Genomic DNA, 18,691 nt, shown 5'->3' with positions numbered 1-18,691 from the left:
TGCATGCGAGAGGCCTTCTCCTCTCTCCGTATCCGGCGATCGAACGTAGCCCTAGTGCGGGCTTATTCGTTTGTTTCTTGGCCGAGTCGAGAAATTTCTGAAGCGTGTATAGGGAAAGTGAGGGCCACTTCCGCCGGATAATTTGAACGGGAGAAAGAAACGGTCCGTGTAGGAGTGGGAATGTCCTTCGTGCACGAAACTCGCGGCTTCTCGGCTCGTTTGCGCGTACTACGAGCTTACTACGAGCGTCGTACGCGCGTGCAAGTTTACGCGACCGGATGTTGGCAGCGCGTACCAGACGACGTCGTAACGACTGAACAATAAGTGCTACGCTGGAGTACTATGACTACGGCCCGAGTAAATCGGAACGATCACGACCGTCTTGTATTAGACGCTCGGTGAAAACCGGATGGCCGGATATCTCGCTGCTCGCTCGATCGTCCATTCGATGATTGGTCGGTCGGTTAGGTTGGACGAGCGCCGTAAACGCGATTATTCGAATGTAACTTTAATCGCAGGTATAGTCTCTCGTACGTTCGCTTTTATCACGCGCAGAAACTTCTCTATATTTTCCTACCGCGATTCGTCCTTTGATTCTTGCTATTAATGTTTGAGGGGTACCGCCGACGGTGCTTACCAACTCCATAAGTCGGAAAGTGGAGATAAATGGTAATTATAAACATTATCTTTCGAAATCTAGGTTGAAATTCGCGATCGAGACTGTCCCGTGTCATACATAGATTTATGAAAATAAGTCTCTCGTTCTTTAAATCGTGGTTTTTGAGTTACCCGTTGTGAGATAACGACGTAACTGGTGCTATTAGTAACGAGAATAATAACGTTTATAACGTTTATAAGTCGAAAGGCAGAAATAGTTGTGACGATATTAAAAGCGAAACAGCAATGATCGTAAATGCATTATTTTTATAGCGACGGTCATGGTCATGGTCACGATGACAGCGTCGTGACACTGACGAACAATAGTGACAGTGATGTAGTCACGATCGTATTACGGTGGCTCATGATCGAGTCGGGATAAACATACAATCAAATTGCGACTATAAGTCACGAGTAAGTTGTGGTCTTGGTTCATTATTGGTTGTACGATACTATCGTCGTCGGAACAGTTGCTTCGAACTATCGTTCATTAGCTAATATATTCTAGATTCGTTCCAACACTGGCGGTTATAATAATTGCGATAACCACACGCTGTAATAAGACGGTAATGGAATATTCGGGTTTCTAGTATTCTCTGATATTTATATATTTTTAGTTAAAAAACGTTTCGCCGACGTAGCCAATTAATCCGTGTATTTGACAGTTTTTGGCAGGCCAATTATATTAAACGTAAGACAGACCGCATTAATTAACCAAAAGCGTTAACCATTATTTCTTCACATTTGGTTCTAGATGCTATCAATGAAATTTAAAATTCAAATTGACTACACGATTGCATTCATTAACTTTTCGCCATGTTCGTCGTTATTGTTCGCCTACTAATTAGACTTTAGCGTTATTTCTAGCATGCACCTAGTAATCCCAGTGTGTCTGTGTGCATGTATACGCGCGTCTCACAAGAAGAACATCCTGTGTGCTTCGAAGAATGGAATTTTAACAATGAATGGAATATATTCGTTATCGTTTCTTGCTGCTAAAGTTACACGCGCGTCTTTCCTCGCGTTATAATATATATACGTAGGACAATTATCGACTTAAAATAAACTCTCGCGATATTTCCTATGTAACTTGTATCACCTATCGAAATGTGAAACTTGACGCGCGATACGTTAAATCTATTCCTAGGCCATTGATCACGTCGTATTACTTTTTAACCAATTAAATATTAACGGCAGCAGCTGTTGCGAATAAGTTGTAAAACAAACGATTACCGTAACTACGTTAAACTGTTATTCGAGAAATTGTAATCAACCGTTAGAATTACTGGTTGTACGAACAGAGCTATTAAATACAAGTATAATAGGTTCTTTAATTGCAGAAACGCACAACTATGAATCATTGTGGCGGCGCTTCATATAAACAGGTCACACGCAATAATTGTATGTAACGTTTATTACCAAGGCAAAACGATATCAATGACGTAACGTGTATTTTTAGTAACCAGCGGTTACTTTAATACATATAATCTCTTTCTATAGGTATCATTCACCTCCGTTTTAACTCTTCCATGCCGATGGATATTGTTCCACTGGAAATAAAAGGCCATCCAATGACCAACGATCCGATCGTCGATCTTCGATTACCAACAGAGTCGGAGAAACGGAAGAATAATCGACGGTAATAATCGGGCAATTTGCGAAATCTTAACTTTCGAAGGGAATCGTGCGCGCAACGTTTGGACAAGGGCAGCGACAAAGTGGTCATCGTATAGCAGTTGCACCACGTGGTCGGTACGTCGGGCGAAGATTTATGGCGGTGGAAAGCCAGGCGAATATCCTCGCCTTCGGCTTCGTTTAAATGGCTTCGAGGCGGCTTTATACTCTATACGCACTCTCGCCGCGCTAGTATTTAATTTCACTAGAGCATGAATGTTCCGCTTGGTGCTTACCCATCTTTCACGATACGCCTTGCAATTTTTTCCCCTTCGAAACCAGCCTCGAACGCTTCTTCGTCACGAGGCGAGCCACGGATCGTACGTGTCCTACGAAAAAATGAATTTCGATGCAATTGGAACCGTTTGACGGCCGCAAAACCTTTCGTCCACGTGGGAAACCTGGTTTCTTCTTTCGAGCTTCTTCCGTTCCTTCTTTTTCGAGCTTCTTTTTCTTCTCTTCTCGCAAAGAGTGTTTTTGGAGGGCTTGCCTTTTTTTTTTTTTTTTTTGGTTCCTGAAGCGTTGCGTCGTAATTTAGAGTAGGTAGTTCGAAGAGTATTGCTTTTTTTATGGTCGTCTGTGCTTTTCTCGACGTATGGTAGATCTAAAGTTCGAAGGGTTAGGTTGGAAGGGTTTCGAGGGTAATATCGACGATGAATCGCAGCTCGAGAAATTTCAACTCTATTTCCAACGAAAAATAGTTTCTTTTTCCCGAAGTTCGATTTAGCTTTTCAACGATTCTCGTCCTACGATCGCCTTAGATTTTTTCGTTCGAAGGAAGAAGCCTAAAGAGAGAAGAAGCTAAAGAGGAACCAGTAGTCTTTTCTTCGAAATAAAGATTTTTCAGTTGTTCCACCTTCCTGGTAAATAAGCCATTTACAGTCGTGAACCCGGTTCCAACTCGAGTCGGCGTCTTTAACCGAACTTGTTCGCCCTCTATCGCCGTGTAACACGTTCCGATAAGCGATTGTTAAATTTACATTTATGCAGCCATGGATGCGGGTGGACAAAGAAAGTCTTCTTACTCGGTACTGTTTATAACAGTTTACCTATATGATTTGTGGTGCACTGTATGTATACGTATTCGCTGTGTTCCGCGTGAAATTTAGTTACGGTAACAAACGAAAAGAATTTATGAATATTTTTCTGAAATAAGAACGTACGGATGTTCGATACTCTGACGGATGATACGTTGCAACGTGTCGGATCTATTTGTTGTTTTCTTAAAGTGAGATGCGTGAATTGCTTGGATGGAAGAACGTGTATTGCATCTAATAATACCTACTCACCGCGATGCAATCGCATTCAATGAGTAACTCCATTAGCCACGCGACTAATAATGCAATCAAGCTCGAATTAGTGCCAATTATTAGAATTATTCCGTATAACGTTCTACGCGCATTCCCTCTGTACTAATTCGTACGGGAAATAATCCCGCTTTCTCTTCCATCTCGCCACTCTTCGTTCTTACCGATCGATATCGAACTTTCATTCTCAGATTTTAATTCGCCATTTATAAGCATCCCGACAACAAGCGTTACCCTATTCGACGAGTCTGGCAATTGGAATTTGAGGGTTAAAACGCGACGAAAAAAATCGGCGGACACGCTGGCCGCGTGTGAGTGGAAACGCAAGAACGTCGGTGTGAGCCGACCCTCGTTAAGCGATTTATCGGCTGGTTGTGTTCGAAGTTTGAAATTGATTTCGACGGATCAACGTTCTCGTTTCGGCGACGTGCAGACCGAGCGAATTGCCGCCCGGGGCCTAATTAGCGTTTAACTAGCGAAATAATCTTTTTTTTTGCGCGCGTTCACGCCCCTCGACGCAGCGCCGCGTCTTCTCGGAGTCGTTGAAGAAGCTGTGCGACGTACGCGGGATGCCTGTGTGAAAGAACTTTCAACGATGACGAGTGCTTCGAGGGCGTTTAAACGGCCTTTTTTTCCATCGGTTGTATCGGTTTCGAACGATAAACGACTCACGGTTGAACATCGGTGTTCGATGACGTTCTCATCGACGCGCGACAAATTGCCAGCGTTACGGAAACGAGCGTTAAGAAGGTTCCGCGTATCCATTTACTGCGAAACGCACCGCGCAATGAATCATTATTGGCAACTTCATTTACGCACACGTCCGAAATAAGGAATCCGCGAAGCAGGTGCAAAACGAAACGGGAGCGCGTTTATCGGCACAGCATCGTGGTTCGCGAGCTCCCTCGCTTTTGGTTCGCTTGGTTTACCGGACGGATCGTTGGAAACGTCCGTTAAGGTAAAAGTGGCATTCCATTGCTGCTCAGCCAGCAACGCTGCTGCCAGTCCACGAACTTGTCTTGGGAACGAAATCCCGGTGTAGTTTTTATAAAAATTCCGAAAAAGAATCCCCAAAGAAGCTATCTTGCTCGTTGATCGACCGCTCGACGATAATCGATGCAAGTCTCATGCTGACAGCGCCGATCTCCTTAGTTCCTCCTTTCGTATCGTACGATTAAAATAAATCGTTCTCTCGTGATATTTCGTCTTGCTACGTCGATACGGTTCGTGTTATGCGTAGAATATGGAATCTTCAACGGACCAGTCGTTCGTGTCTTTTACTACGTTCGTAAGCGAATGCTTAGCGAATTTTTATCGAAACCGTCGATTGCGTTATACAATTACGTTGCAGCGTAGAAGAGCGTTCGAACAACGATCGAACGTATATCTTACATCCGACGATTTTAATAGCCACGCAGACCAATTCGACGAACTACTCTTGGAACCAGCCGGTTGTCTCTCCATAGCCAAAGATTCGAATCAACCGGGACGAAAAATACCTCCGAGAAAACTATGTTTGTGGCTGGCGATTAAACGAATCACTCGGTCGATTTCGACGCGGAAGAACGTCTTCTTACCCCGGCACACCCCAGCGCGACGATCGACCAGTGCGCGATTTCGTGCAGCTCGCCTTGGGTCGGCCAGTATTTGGCTTATCTGTCGGTAAGTGGGCGTGCTCGATAATTCCAATGCCTGCAGCCCTGACCGTATGATTTATACGTGGCTGCATAATGTGTCACATCCTTCGATGAGCCTTCCGATTGCATAAGTGACTACGGGGTTAACGTCGCGACCGTTGAAAGCCTCGATGTGGCGCCAGTCTTCTCGCATCGTACGTGAACGCGAACTCGTATAAAACGTGTGTCCGTTTGACCTGTGTGCGCGTGTACGTGCGCACGTCGAACGTGGAGTTCGAGAGCTGGAAGATGTTTGCTTTGCCGCTCTTCTCTCGCAATAGAACGCGACGGTGCTCCGGGTGTACACGGTCGAGAGAACGCGCGCCTTCGAGGTATTTCACCTTGGGCCTTGAGTAATAACCGACGATCGAGACACGCTGACAGCCGCGATAATTGGACGGGGGTTATCTTAATTCGGACTTGGCGGTGGATTTTTTCAGCAGCTTCGTTTTTGGCGCGGTATATCCGATCGAGGTGGATGATCGCGACACGTGGCAGGTCTGATTGCTTCAGTCAGACAGTCCGGATGAATACATCGACGAACAGGGTTTCGCGGAATGCCGGCTCTTGCTTCGCGTTCGTTCACGTTCGTCGAGGTAACGCTGAATTTTGACGAGGAGTTTCACAGATAATCGATGACTAGTGTCGCTACAACGCAAATTGGATAAATTGGAATTTCGAAGCTGTAGAAGCAATTTACAGCTCGGACATGTTTATAGCTGCCTGTTGACGTAGATTTCCAGGCATCGGTAGATCGCTTCGCCTTCGTCGAAGCTCCTTGTCAATTTTTTTCCTCACCGTTACATTCTCTTCGAATCGAAGATGAAACTTTCAAAGTTACGAAGAAGAAACTTTCAAAGATACACCAAGCGACGTTACAACGAACCTCTCTGACATTTGTACCATTAATCCGTATAACGATTCCCGTTCTAAAATTATAAAACACCTTGCAAAGACCAAACGAATCCAAAATGTAACCTTCGACGCACGCAAATCTTACCAGGCCCGGTCAAACGACCAGTTTCGAAGTTTAAATAAAAATTGCGCGTTCGTTGTTATTCCTTTTGGTCTATCTAGAAGACCGGCACGAATAAAGGGATTTGTAGAGATTTAGTCTCACCTCGAACAGAAGAGCCTACGGCTTTCGTTCTTCGTATCTGAACCGTTAACGATCGACGTACCTGCGCTCAAGGTCCAGAAAATACGTATGCCGTTTCCTCCCGGAGGCTGGCGACTTTAAGGACTGCATCGTAACGATAAATCATCCAACGAAAGAAATTGTCCGTCTTTTCGCTTGTACTTTCGTATTTACCTGGCAGATTTTACGCAATTTTCCGCAGAACGTAGTCAGAGGCTTTGCAAGTGTCGTCGACGCGTCCTAATCTCTTTTCGCAAGATTCGTTATCGTCTTTGGAGATTTTCTTTAGCTGCGCGTACATTGGATATTCTCGAGAGACCTTGTCTCGTAATTATCGGAGATTTCGTCGGAACTCGGAGTTCACAGGCTTTTGCAATTCCTTTGTTGAGAATTTCTTTTGTCGAACGGTCTTTGGATAACTTTAAGACGCTGGCGATGCACCGTCGATACGGTCGCTGTGGATTTACCGTCTCGACAAAGTAACCAAACGTATCGTTTAAATAATAGAAAGTTCGAACGCTATATCGTTCAGAGAGCATAACGTATCGTGGTACAACGTTTCGTTACAAAATACTAGCGCGTGTGTGGTAGATGTTTCGGACAATACGATATTTAAGCGGTAGAATGTTTGGATAGTGAAACATTTGAATGGTAGAGCGTTCAGGTGATAAAACGTTCGAAAGAGCGAAAGATTCGTAGAATTTGTAAGAGGATTATAAGAGAATTTCTATATTATCTCCGCTTCTTCGCTAACGTTTATTAATACTAAATTTTTAGTTCGTAATATAATATATTTGAACTGTTCGTGATCTTTAACCAGACAGAATATACGAAGAATAGAAAGAACATATTCAGACACGTAATTACCAGGCATCAAAGCTTGGAATACTTGTGAATTCCAAGTTTAAAGGTCGTAAAAGTCAACGGCTCGTGTACAAACCTATTCTACATGGCGACACGACACTTAAAATTATGGGAAGAGGAAATAATACTCGTGGAAAGCGATGACGTTACGAAAGAAAGGGATGGTGTCAGATAGTACGATATTAAATAACCACACCCTTTTTAACGATCTCTCGTAACTAAATCTATCAGGGGTCGCTTATCGTGGCCCCCATTGATAACTGCTTCCGCTGTTCTTTGATAAAGGAGCGCGCTCGATACAGAGTTACAAGTGTTACAACGGTGTTGTTTGTAAAAATAGGGGCTCTCATTACGAGTAACGCTACGATCTAGCCTAGTTTTATCGAATCCATAACAGTATTTTCTCGATAAACGCAATCATCGAAGGACCGTACTTCGATACAACATAGACCAAACTAAAATATTCTGTACAGAGTGCAGGGAATCGAATAAATCTCTGTTTATCTCTATCATGCGTCTTACTGAAATTTAAATTATACGAGGATAACCATTAAGCATCGATGCCGTTCGAATAATTACGAGCCGTGGAGCGTGTGTGTTCCATAGTAACTCGTACGCGCAACATTCATCCGCATTCTCATGGAACGACAAAGCAAGAGAAACTAGAATTGCCAATGTAGTTGCACGTAATTAGCAACAAATGATAGCCACTTATGCAATCTTTATTACAGACGATCGATCGACGACGTGTTTGCCGGCGCAAGGCTGTATCACGAGTGTAATGATAATGGCCAGGCGCCGCCGGCGCCAAATAATTGTCTGCTTTTGCCCTCTTTACTCTATCGACGAGCATATATCGTCATCCTATCGAAGCCAGAATACCTTTGTTTCTCGTACAGCGACGCGGATCGGCGCGTTCCGTCGATCGCGAATTACGATTAATTAGGACGTGCCCTTTGATGATCACGCGCCGCAATCGCGGCAAAGCGAACGCAAAATGTTTTTACCGGAGATACGCGCTCAACGAAGAGACTAAATAACTCGATGTGATTTGGCGTGATTTTTGAAAAATAGGCAACTCGTACGAGAAGCGAAAGCAACGTCGATGGAGAATTTCGAAGGTCGACGTTACGTTCGAGTAATTCGGGAAAACGTGATCGTAACGGCGGATAGAACACGAGGTTTTCGAGTATGATCCAACAGCGAGCGACTACCAACAGACATACCGTCGAACGCCGGTGTCGTGTTTGGATTTCACATTCTTCCCGGTAACACAAGTGTTCTTCATGCAAGGCGTGTCCCTGTTTCTCGCGCTGCCGACGGATCCACGTTTCTTCCGTTTGAACGAAACAACCCAAATCATTCTTATCTTTCCTACGTGGAACGACCGGCTCCCTCCACGGTTCCTCCGCGTCTCGCCGCGACGAGTCGTTTCCCTCGCGCTGGGCTCCGGAATACGCCGCGTGACGCTATGCGACCCCTTCGTTTAAATTATAAGAAAGACGACCAGGGTCCCGGTTTGTCGCGGCACTCGTCGAAATCCGGTAGGATTGGAAAGAGGAAGAAGGAGAAAAAAAAAAAAAGGGGGAGAAGGAAATCCGGAGAAACGTAAAATCTAATCGCGGTGGAAGATGTGTTCCAAGGAATTAATAAAAGAGAAAAGAAAATGGTATTCCAGGAGAAGAATAAAAGATCATTACCGGAGGACCGATCGTGAAATTGTAATCTGGGAACGTCGGGGGAAAAAGAGACGCGTGAGACGGATGGGAGAGGATCGGATTGGGGAATTTGAAAAATTCCATACGAAGAGTCAGATATCGTGAAACGAAGATTACATCGAAACTTGGCGAGTTACGTCGTGCGTCTACAGTGATTTAAAACGTCGTATAGTTTTTTAAACCTTGACGTATATTCGCGTCCTATCTCGGTTTTTAACCCGTATCGTGGTTTTTAAGATTTACGTGTTTGCGCTTTAAAATGTCGCGCCGTTGCAAACTCTGATATTTGACCGCTCCTTGCTTTACATTCCATTTTTGTATTATATTTGGAAGATTAGATTCCCTTATTTATACTCGCAGGTACTACGATCGCGTATTAATATTGTCAATATTAAATAAACGTATTATTTTTCTATCGAACGTCTAACTCAAATAAAGATCTTACGTTAGAAATCGAACGGCGAAGCTAATCGTATCGTATCGTTTTCTACTCCAAAGTAATTCGCCATCTTTTAAGAAAAATCATTCTTTCGCAAAGATAATCGATCCTATCGAAGATCAAACGACGAAATCAAACAACTATTTTTATCGTAATTTTTTTCATAATTGTACAAAAGCTTCGCAACTTTTTTATTCCGTTTTATTCGTCGACTGGAAACTTTGTATTCTACGGATTATCCGTCGTAAGATCTCCGTAGCGGTGTATTAAACGCGGGCGTATCGACAATGAGTCGTAAATCGCGAGTCGTGTAATATATTCTACCTAGTGCACCATGTTTAATCGCATTGTTCAGGCTTCGATGACTGTGTCATAATTTCCAAAAGTTTAACTCGCGATTCCCCCTAAACAGAATGAAGCCGTCAGCTAAATACTCGATTTCATGCCCGCATTGCTCCACTTCCGTCGTCGTGCTTCCTATTTTCCGATGTGGCACGACGGAGACGCTGAAACGAGCTGATGCGGGTAGGTTAACCCTCGTCAGGGTCAATTCGACCCGACTACGTGGAACGTAGCGGCAATAGTCACGAGATCGATTCTCATACGTCCAACGTAAACGTTACTGCACGAAGAACATGAAATTGGTAGAAACGTTTTAACAGTTTTCTATCGTTAAATTATTATACCTTTCGTAGAAGATCGCTTGGAAAATACAAATTAAACGTTGGAACCATCAGGATTTTCGAAGCAAAACCGGTGGTCGTTCTTGCTGTTGCAAAACGTAACTGGACCGAAAGTGCCTGTACAATTTCACACTTTCATCCAAGTAATTCGAGAAATCGAAGCGAAATAGAATTCTGGAAGACTTTGTAAAGTAAAAGGATACGCAAATTCAATGTTATTTCCGAATAGGCTTACGTAGCAGCGCCTTTAAAGGTTGGTCCGAGCTAGACTCGTAGCGCCAGGCAGTCGGAGGGTCCACGGACAGAACGGTCCAACCTATCCTAACGTAACCGGCCGACTATCCTCTTTTTCTTTCCCTTGGTGACGGTTTCCTTGGTCGTTTCTCTTCGGTTGGCCCCGGTTCTCTCGCTCGTTTCCAAGAAACAGTTCACGGACGGTATACGTACTAATGGTAGAACGTGGTGGGGAAGCGTTTGTTAACCCCCGGTGTGTTGCACGCTTTCCTTCGTCTCTTTACTTATTTATTAACGGGTTGTTACCCTTTCACCATGGCGAGAAACGATTTCTTTTTCGGGCCCGTATGCCGGGTGATAACAAGTTACATGTCGCTTACGAGGAAGTACATCTTTGTTTTATCGTTTTGTTCTCGGGTCAGACGTTGGTTAGGACCAAATTTCCTTGCATTCTGGTACCATTCTTGAAGCGAGTAATAGTACTGTTTGCATTCCCGTCTTTTGCGGTAACGTTTGTTAAATAAACGAATAGTACAGATCGTTTTGACTTTCCTTCTCCCCGGTAACGTTCTTAAAATAAGTAACGGTAAAAATCGTTTTAATCGAATACACGATGTTGCGAAAGAAGGAAAGTTTTATCGAAGTTTCGGCTTTAAAAAACGTCTCGTACTCGTCGACGTAACAGTAACTAACGTGACGATCTCTGTATCTAGATGCGTAGATCCATTGGAAGGAATGTACGAAAGGAGAGCGTTTTTCGTCTCTCTCGGAAGTCCAGTTCGCTAAACACGTTTCCCACTTAGCTACTCTGTCGAGTTTCTCGTTTCCTCGAGAAAATTCAAAGGCTCCGTGTTCGTTTCACAAAAGTTGCAGTTTCAAGAGTCCGCACCGTAAATAACCGAGCAAGCTCTTTGTCGAGTGCAAGTCTTTGCCAGTCTGCGAAGCCCGAGCATTATGCCAACGCTAACTTGAGATGACTAGGCAACGTGGAATGTTCTTCTTAGCATAGAGCAAAAATCAAAGGAGGTGTAGACTAAAGTACTTTGAACACAGGTTGTAGAATAACCGCTTATGGATTCTCAGGAAACAACCGGCCTGATGCTGTAACTCGTTTCGCCGGTCATCGATGGTCGTCCTCGCAGCAAATCTATCGACGGATCGCTAAATTTTGCGCCGAATCGCACGCGCCAAGAATATTCTTCTCTTTTCTCCGATTTCTCGCTTATAAATCGATCGAGAGTATGGCTCGTTTCTAACGCAAATTTTCTTTCATCGCGAGAGCGAATAATCGTAATCGATCGCAATTTCTCTCTCTAATTTAGCAGCTTGAAATTAGCAAAGAAATATCATTGTACAATCCATATATGCTTTCTCTCGTTCTTCGAGGAAATTTGAAAAATTATCAAAAATATGTACGAGGATGATAGAGTTCGTTGGAGGAAAAATCCGTGGCGTGTACGCGATACTTTATTTTAAGAAGAATTTTAAAAAGACCAGATCTTACTTCTAAAGATACGATTCGTTGTTGTTTATAAGAAAATTTGCCGACGGTTTTTAGCGTAGTGTTATTCGTATCGGAATACGTTCCGTTCTATTGGAATCTCTTTGGAAAAATGGACTCTCGAACTCGCAACGTGATCCTCGGAATGCCTAAGCGGATGCTGCTCATCTTTTTAAAGACATACGTTTTCATTTTGGCCTGTGGTGTCCCTAACGGAGCCTTTGGATCGCGGTCAGATTAAAGGCGTTACCCTCTTATAATCTGGCTAGATTTAAGGTCTGGGCGTTTAGGATTCGGTCTAGCCTACCACAACACGACCCTTCTTAGACTAGAGTACCGACCGAGTTCCTCGAAAATCCGGCCCTTTCGACAAATCTTTCACCGACCTCACCCAAACCCAAAAACACCACCTGTTTCTCCAAAAATTAAATCTCCGACACTGTGGTCTTTAACGGTACGCGAATAGACGAAAGTGTCTTAGCTCGAGTAATTCTTTCTTACGTCTTCTCTGGAAGAAACTTAAAGAAGAAAGTGAACCGATCGATGGAGTTGCTCAGGAGCCATCGAAATACGTCTTTCCAAATTTATTTCTAAGAAGGTTAAGAGGTGTCACCGTAAGACTCTCGTTATCCATTTTCCACTAGAATTTTAGATTCAGCGCGAACCGATAATCCTCAGAGCGAACAACGACGTTCAAGGATGTTGAAAATGGACGAACCGCCTGCCCTTTTTGAATTCCTAGTTGGATCTTGCGTCGCCCTTCTTCCATGGTACCAGCAGACGAGCCACTCATTACGTCACGTAGTACAAATGACTTTAAACGCCACTCTGGCTCTGGTCGGCTATCCCTTTCGATTTCGACGTTGTCTGGGCACTCCCCTTTTATATTTCTCGCTGCCAGCATCGCCGACAATTCGACCACGATGGAGGAGAGGAGCTGGAATCCAGTCGTTCCCTGGTGGTCATCGGTACTTCTCCTCCTTCTTCTTTTTCTTCTTCGTCGCTTCTTCGCCAGTTTTTTCCTCTACCGATTCGTGGATCCTTACGGAGGTGAGACTTAGAGCGAGAAAGATGGACGTTTCGGTGTCGTCTTTTAATCGCGGATCTCCGTTGCTTCTTCTTTTTCAAAGTGTCGCGAGATGTTGGCGGTTTTCGTGCTTGATACGCGTACGTTGGCGTTTCCGTAGGAAACTCGGGGTCGGTGGTTTGGATACGTTTGTTTTCAGCGATTTTTAGCGAAATTACATTTTATTACGAAGTATAACGCACGATATAGACGTATCGATACAAAGTATCGCATGCAAGAAACGTTTCTGGCCTTGGACGATAATACCAATCTGTCTGTCTTTTGATAAGAACTATCCGTGACTTTGTGTCACGCAAAGTTATCGTTCTCAAAGTACTTACGGAATTATTTTAGCACTTTGAGGTTAAACTTTAATATCTAAATATCTTAAAATGTGAAATCCTAGGTACCTTAAATACTCGTCGCGATCGATCGAGCGAAGCGACTAATTACGTTCCATCGACGATCGGTAAGATGAAAGGGGAACCTGTAAAGAGAAAGGCGGTCGGAACGAGCAAATTAGACGAACTAATTTTCCAAACTACGAAACGTGACCTGTAACGACCGGAGAAGTCGAGAAAATCACAGATACCATCTACCTACGCAAAAAAATTTCCCACGCGACGAGTCGTAATCAAAGTTAACTCGAAAAACCGAGAGAAAAAGAACACATAGACAGACGCACGGATATCATTCGGCGTAGCCAACGATCATTCCCTCTCTGGTAAACATTAGAGAGTTATCAGGTGCATCGTATGCATTCCAGCTTTGCGCGAGAAAGTCGGAGGGCTCCTCGAGGACTTCGAGTGGCCGTCAAAATATTTAAATGACGAGCTTCGTGGCAGCGAAAACATCTGTTTTCTACTCAAACTTTTTCCCTTTTTTTTCTTTCGTTCGAGCTGTTCTCCTGAAAGAGCTTCAGGATTCACATGTTCGTGACCATATGCGACGACCGACGATATAAATTAGAGCATCAGCTCGACCGCCTGTATTTTTGTCGTTCCACGGCACTTAATCTTTTTCGCTGATAAACGTGTCCTGTGGTCGCCATCCAAACGTGAATGAATCGTAATCAGCGTCCGCCTTGACCGACCGATAAAACAAATTTAATTCAAGAAAATGGTTATTCTGCGCGTTCGACGCGCTGCTTCCGGCGCACACCACGGTCCGGCAGTTCGGCGACGTAGCAGCAGAAAATTATCGCGCCAAGGTTATCTGTTCATCGATCGTAAATTCAAACTTTCAATCGCGAGTTGCAATTTGAAAAATATATAACGCAGTACGCGACTATGCGGCAAACATCGATATCGAATGTGTAAAAGTTTCTCGTTGAAAAACAATCTTTTCTACAACGGACCATCCTATCGAAGGAAGTTTTTTTTTTTTATTTAGTTGTTTACATTGACAATTTGTCCGATTTGGACATTTGGTAGAATCGGACATTTGGTAAAATTATCGAAGGAAGTGGCAGTAATTTCTTCAAGATGGTAACCGCGTAAATTGGAAGGTTTGCGGTCATTCGCATCACATTCGCGTTGCAGGCATAGATTTGATACCGTAAACGATACTGCCACGATAAGAGTAATTAACGTTATAGGAAGTGCTGATCCATAGGAGAAGTCTATGAATGAATTATTCCGATTGCAAAGTCGGTTTGAGCTTCTCTTCGTCTCAACGAAGGTCTTTGACTATTCGCGTTAAATAAATTAAAGATTCTTTCCTTTTTATTTTTCCGGTCGTTCAGACTCCTCCGTCACGATTCCACGAACGTTTCATAAGACCTCCATTTACCGCCTGAACGGTACGAAACGGGAAAACGATTGATTTTACTCGCGATTAGCTGATTGAACGAAGACTGGGGACAATTTACGTGGCTGGTACGAACAGCCACTGCGAATTTACACATTGATTAATTATAATTCGTTTGATCGACTCTGCGTGTCGGTTCTGTCCTACGTTGTCTTTTTTGATTCAGTTACAGAGGAACAAGCATAACGCGCGATCGGTTTTTCTCTAGCAGGCGCATTCCTCGTATAATCTTTGAATTATTTTTGCTTCGATAAATGGCTAGTACGAGCGAAGGTTGGCCTGAAATAGATTTACAATTGAAAAGATGTTTGAAACAACTTTACGTTCGACTTTTACCGCGAGATATCTATACGACGAATCTACATTTCAATGTTGCGATATTACATTTCACGCGTTGGCCTACTCGCTTTTTCCTTCCTTATATTTACATTGATTTGCACATTTCTCCATTCTAACGAAGTATGTACGCGTCACAGGTAAATTTGCGATAAATCTATAAGCGTAAATCATGCAACAAATTTACGCTCACACAATGGATGCTTATTTGAATTCACGAAGAGACGAGACCTACGTTCGCAAGAAGTCTACGCGCTGGTAGATCATTTTACGATAAATCAACAAATTTTTATCGACAAGAAATTTACATTATCATCCGTATCTGTATTGATATATCTCACTCGTATCTTTTTCTAAATCAAATAATAAAAGCGTCTATACTTGCGGGTCTCTGCAAGAAATTCGCATTCAACCTACATTCCCATCTGTTTTTACGTTTGTAAAACATTTCGGAAAAAAATCTACATACGTAACGAGTACCTTATTGTTTTACAATGTACGCATATTTATCAATCGATTTTCAACGTATGTACGAGTCAACTTGACACATATCGAGAAACACATTGTCACGTCCCTTTCGAATCGACGTTCGCTTTTTACATTTCCATCGAATTTCGATCGTAAAGATTATCGTTTGCCTCCGATAATTATCGCTTGTTTTTTTTTTTTTTTTTTACTCCGAAACAGAGGAATTCGCGAGATAAACCGGTTCGCGAGAAAAGAAGAGCAAAGTAGCAGGCAGAGTTTAGAGAAATGGAAAAAGTTTGATCGATCGAGCCACGGTGGAAGAAGCGTGGAAGGTTGGTTTATCGCGGAGGAAGCGAGAATAGGCGCGAGAAAAACGCCTTCGTAACGAACGAAAACGCGTCGATGCGATATTCTTTTGCCAGTCGCGGCGTCGGTGGTGGGTGTGGGAGCGAATGCAATATTGTGCACCCACGTGCAACCGCTAAGCCTATAACTCACGAGCAGCGCGCGCGTACACACGCGCGAGCTGTGTACACAGTTCCGCGACAAAGCGTACCTTGAATCAGGACATCGCGAACCTTGAATTCGCACGTGTGTGTACACGCGTGTATGTGTAGCGAACAGCCTCCCCTGGGACTCAACCGTGTGTGCACCGGTTCTCACGCGATCCACCTCGACTATCGCCAGGCCACGCCAAGACTGTCGTTGTAACCTATTTTTTAAAACGATGCTTGCGATTTCTGGTTGAAAGGAAGCGTTTGTCCTACTCGCTCGGTAGCGAATAGACAGCCATCGAAAGATGGTATCTCGTTAGAGACGATTCAACGTAAAATAGTTAATCGTAAGAATCGGAATCGTAAGATGCGTCCGCTCGGAGAAATCGTATATCGCAGGAAGCGTGGAGAAAGAGAGGAATATCGGGAAGATGTTTCCCGATAAGTTGGCGGATTTCGAGTTATAGCAGGTTTTTTCTTTCCTTCGCAAATATTCCCACAGTAACATCGACTCAAGAAGAAGAGGAAGAAGCTAAGAAGAAGAAAAAGAAGATCGAAGTAAGACATATGGGGAGAAAAGATCGGAGGTTAACGTACCACGAGATGTCTGTGAAAGGCACTTATGTAGAAAGGCGGGGTTGCATCGGGTATATGTACACCTTTTGGAAACGCGACAATGCGGCACAGTCTCGCCGGGGTCGGTAAAAGTTAAACACCGAAAGAAATGTGCCTAACAATGCCGTAATTTCGCGGTGTCTCGAGGGAACGTTGGACTTTTCAACGCGATGATTTAGTGATATTTAGTCGTTGGCAAGGAACCTGCGCACCAACATTTTTCTTCCAAACAGGAAGGAACAGTTTGAAAGGCAACGTAGGCGTGGTATCCTAGCAGGCAGGAGGTGTTCGACTTGCCTCGAATTCGTTCCTATCTCTTTGAAAGCATCGAAGAATCGTACGATTCTCATAAAATGGAGAATCGGTCAGTGGAATACGAATAAGACAGGGAAAACTTCTTCCGAATGGAATTTCTCTCTCCGACAGGTTCTTCGACCGCTTTCTTCGACCAATCTTCCCCGTAATCCTTTTTGTCCCTCGAGTAATCGAAGAAATTTCACTCTTCTTCTTCGTTCGAACGACACTCGTCGGTTTAACGCCGGCCATGTTCGAGCGTTCGAATAAAATTCCACCTACGAAGGGTCAACGGTTCGGCGTATCACGCGAGAAGGCAATTACCCCGCGGAGAATATTTCGTTCGATATTTGACGATCGTCCGGGGAATGAAAGGAGTAGATCGCGTACAAGTATCGCGTGGAATTCGAAAGGCAATGACGTTGAAGCAACAACGGAGCACGACGCAACACGCCGGCTGCAGCAACAATTGCCGCAGCAGCGATATTTGACCTACGATATTTGCCTTAACCACGATGTCGTTCGATTGCACAAACCTGTCCCTGAACCCGAGCACGGTGCTCTTTACTCTTCCCAGGCATCGGCACGATGAATGTGTGCGCGAAGAAGCCCAAGCACGCACCACAAACGCAACCGAGACCGCACATCGCGTCGTCGATTCCTATCCGAAACCGTTTACTCTTAATCGTCGCGCACCACTCGTTTCTTCTTTTCGAAATACTCGCCAGTCCCGTCGATTTCTTTCTTCCAACCGTTCCTCCCTTTCTTACAAATTTTATTCCCAATCGTTCGTTCGGAATTTTAGGATTTCGGACAAAGTTCTTCGGACAAAGTGCTAAATAAAATTTCCATCGAAACCTTGCATCGTTGTCGATCGTGTATCGTTAACGTTTTCCGTAATATTAATTTCCAATTACGACTTTGATATGCCATTGCGTTTCGTACAAATGCGATTTTTGTTTCTTTTCGCTTCGAACGGTTACAAACTTCTGGATCTAGTTACGAGAGCCAAGTTGCAGCTGAACTACAGTTCGATCGATCGTTTCGTCTACCGGCTGTTTATTTGCAATGCAAGTATGACTCGTGCTCCGAAGTAACAATACCTGCATCAACGTACGCATCGACCAACGTACGCGTGTGCCGCCGCTACCATCGTGCAACGACAAGGGATCGCGATCCGATCGACGCCGTAACGTTGTTAACGCGATTTCTGAGAATCGGTTATCGACGAGAACGTTAAAGTTCCACCGTCGGTGCATTTTACGGAAACCGTTTGTCGTCGTGCAACGAGCGTCAAGTTTGAACCGTTTCCACGATTCGGACGGTGATGCCCGAAAATGTACTTTTCATGTGATCGCAACGAAGGAGAAGAATTGCACGACGCAGCTTCCACTGGGAAGACGAGCCAAACTAAGGCCAAATTGACAACGATGTAGGTAATAATTTTGACGAAAAACTACGTACGACGTACCATCCGTTCGATAAAGAAGCGAATTTGAAATTCTCGTTAGTTGCGCCGCTATCGACGCCGAGCGGCGATGCGCGCTCGATCGATCGGCTAATTACGCGCTGCGATTCTCGCGACGATCCACCTTTCGAATTCGTCGTCCGGGTAATGTCGTCGTTGACACGCGCAACTACGATAGACGTTCGCTGCGTACGTTGCGTACACTATAGGTAGACGAGACGCTGCAGTTGCATTCGCGTGGGCGTATAAA

The 18,691-nt window shown here is 44.1% G+C and overlaps 1 protein-coding gene and 1 long non-coding RNA gene across 2 annotated transcripts in view; one reads left to right on the top strand and one right to left on the bottom strand.

Moving 5' to 3' along the window:
- The window catches only part of LOC126873985 (G1/S-specific cyclin-D2), a 140,647-nt gene that overhangs the window by 54,336 nt on the left and 67,620 nt on the right, over positions 1-18,691 (bottom strand). The gene's annotated exons all lie outside the window — the stretch shown is intronic.
- Positions 1,933-11,102, top strand: LOC126873998 (uncharacterized). The gene is made up of 3 exons (XR_007692601.1): positions 1,933-2,058; positions 2,158-2,409; positions 7,273-11,102. It is a non-coding gene; the product is annotated as an uncharacterized LOC126873998 (long non-coding RNA).

The sequence above is a fragment of the Bombus huntii genome, chromosome 15, assembly GCF_024542735.1.
Source record: "Bombus huntii isolate Logan2020A chromosome 15, iyBomHunt1.1, whole genome shotgun sequence".
NCBI lineage: Eukaryota > Metazoa > Arthropoda > Insecta > Hymenoptera > Apidae > Bombus > Bombus huntii.
Note: the sequence above shows the minus strand (reverse complement) of the source record. Positions and strands in the feature narration are given on the sequence as shown.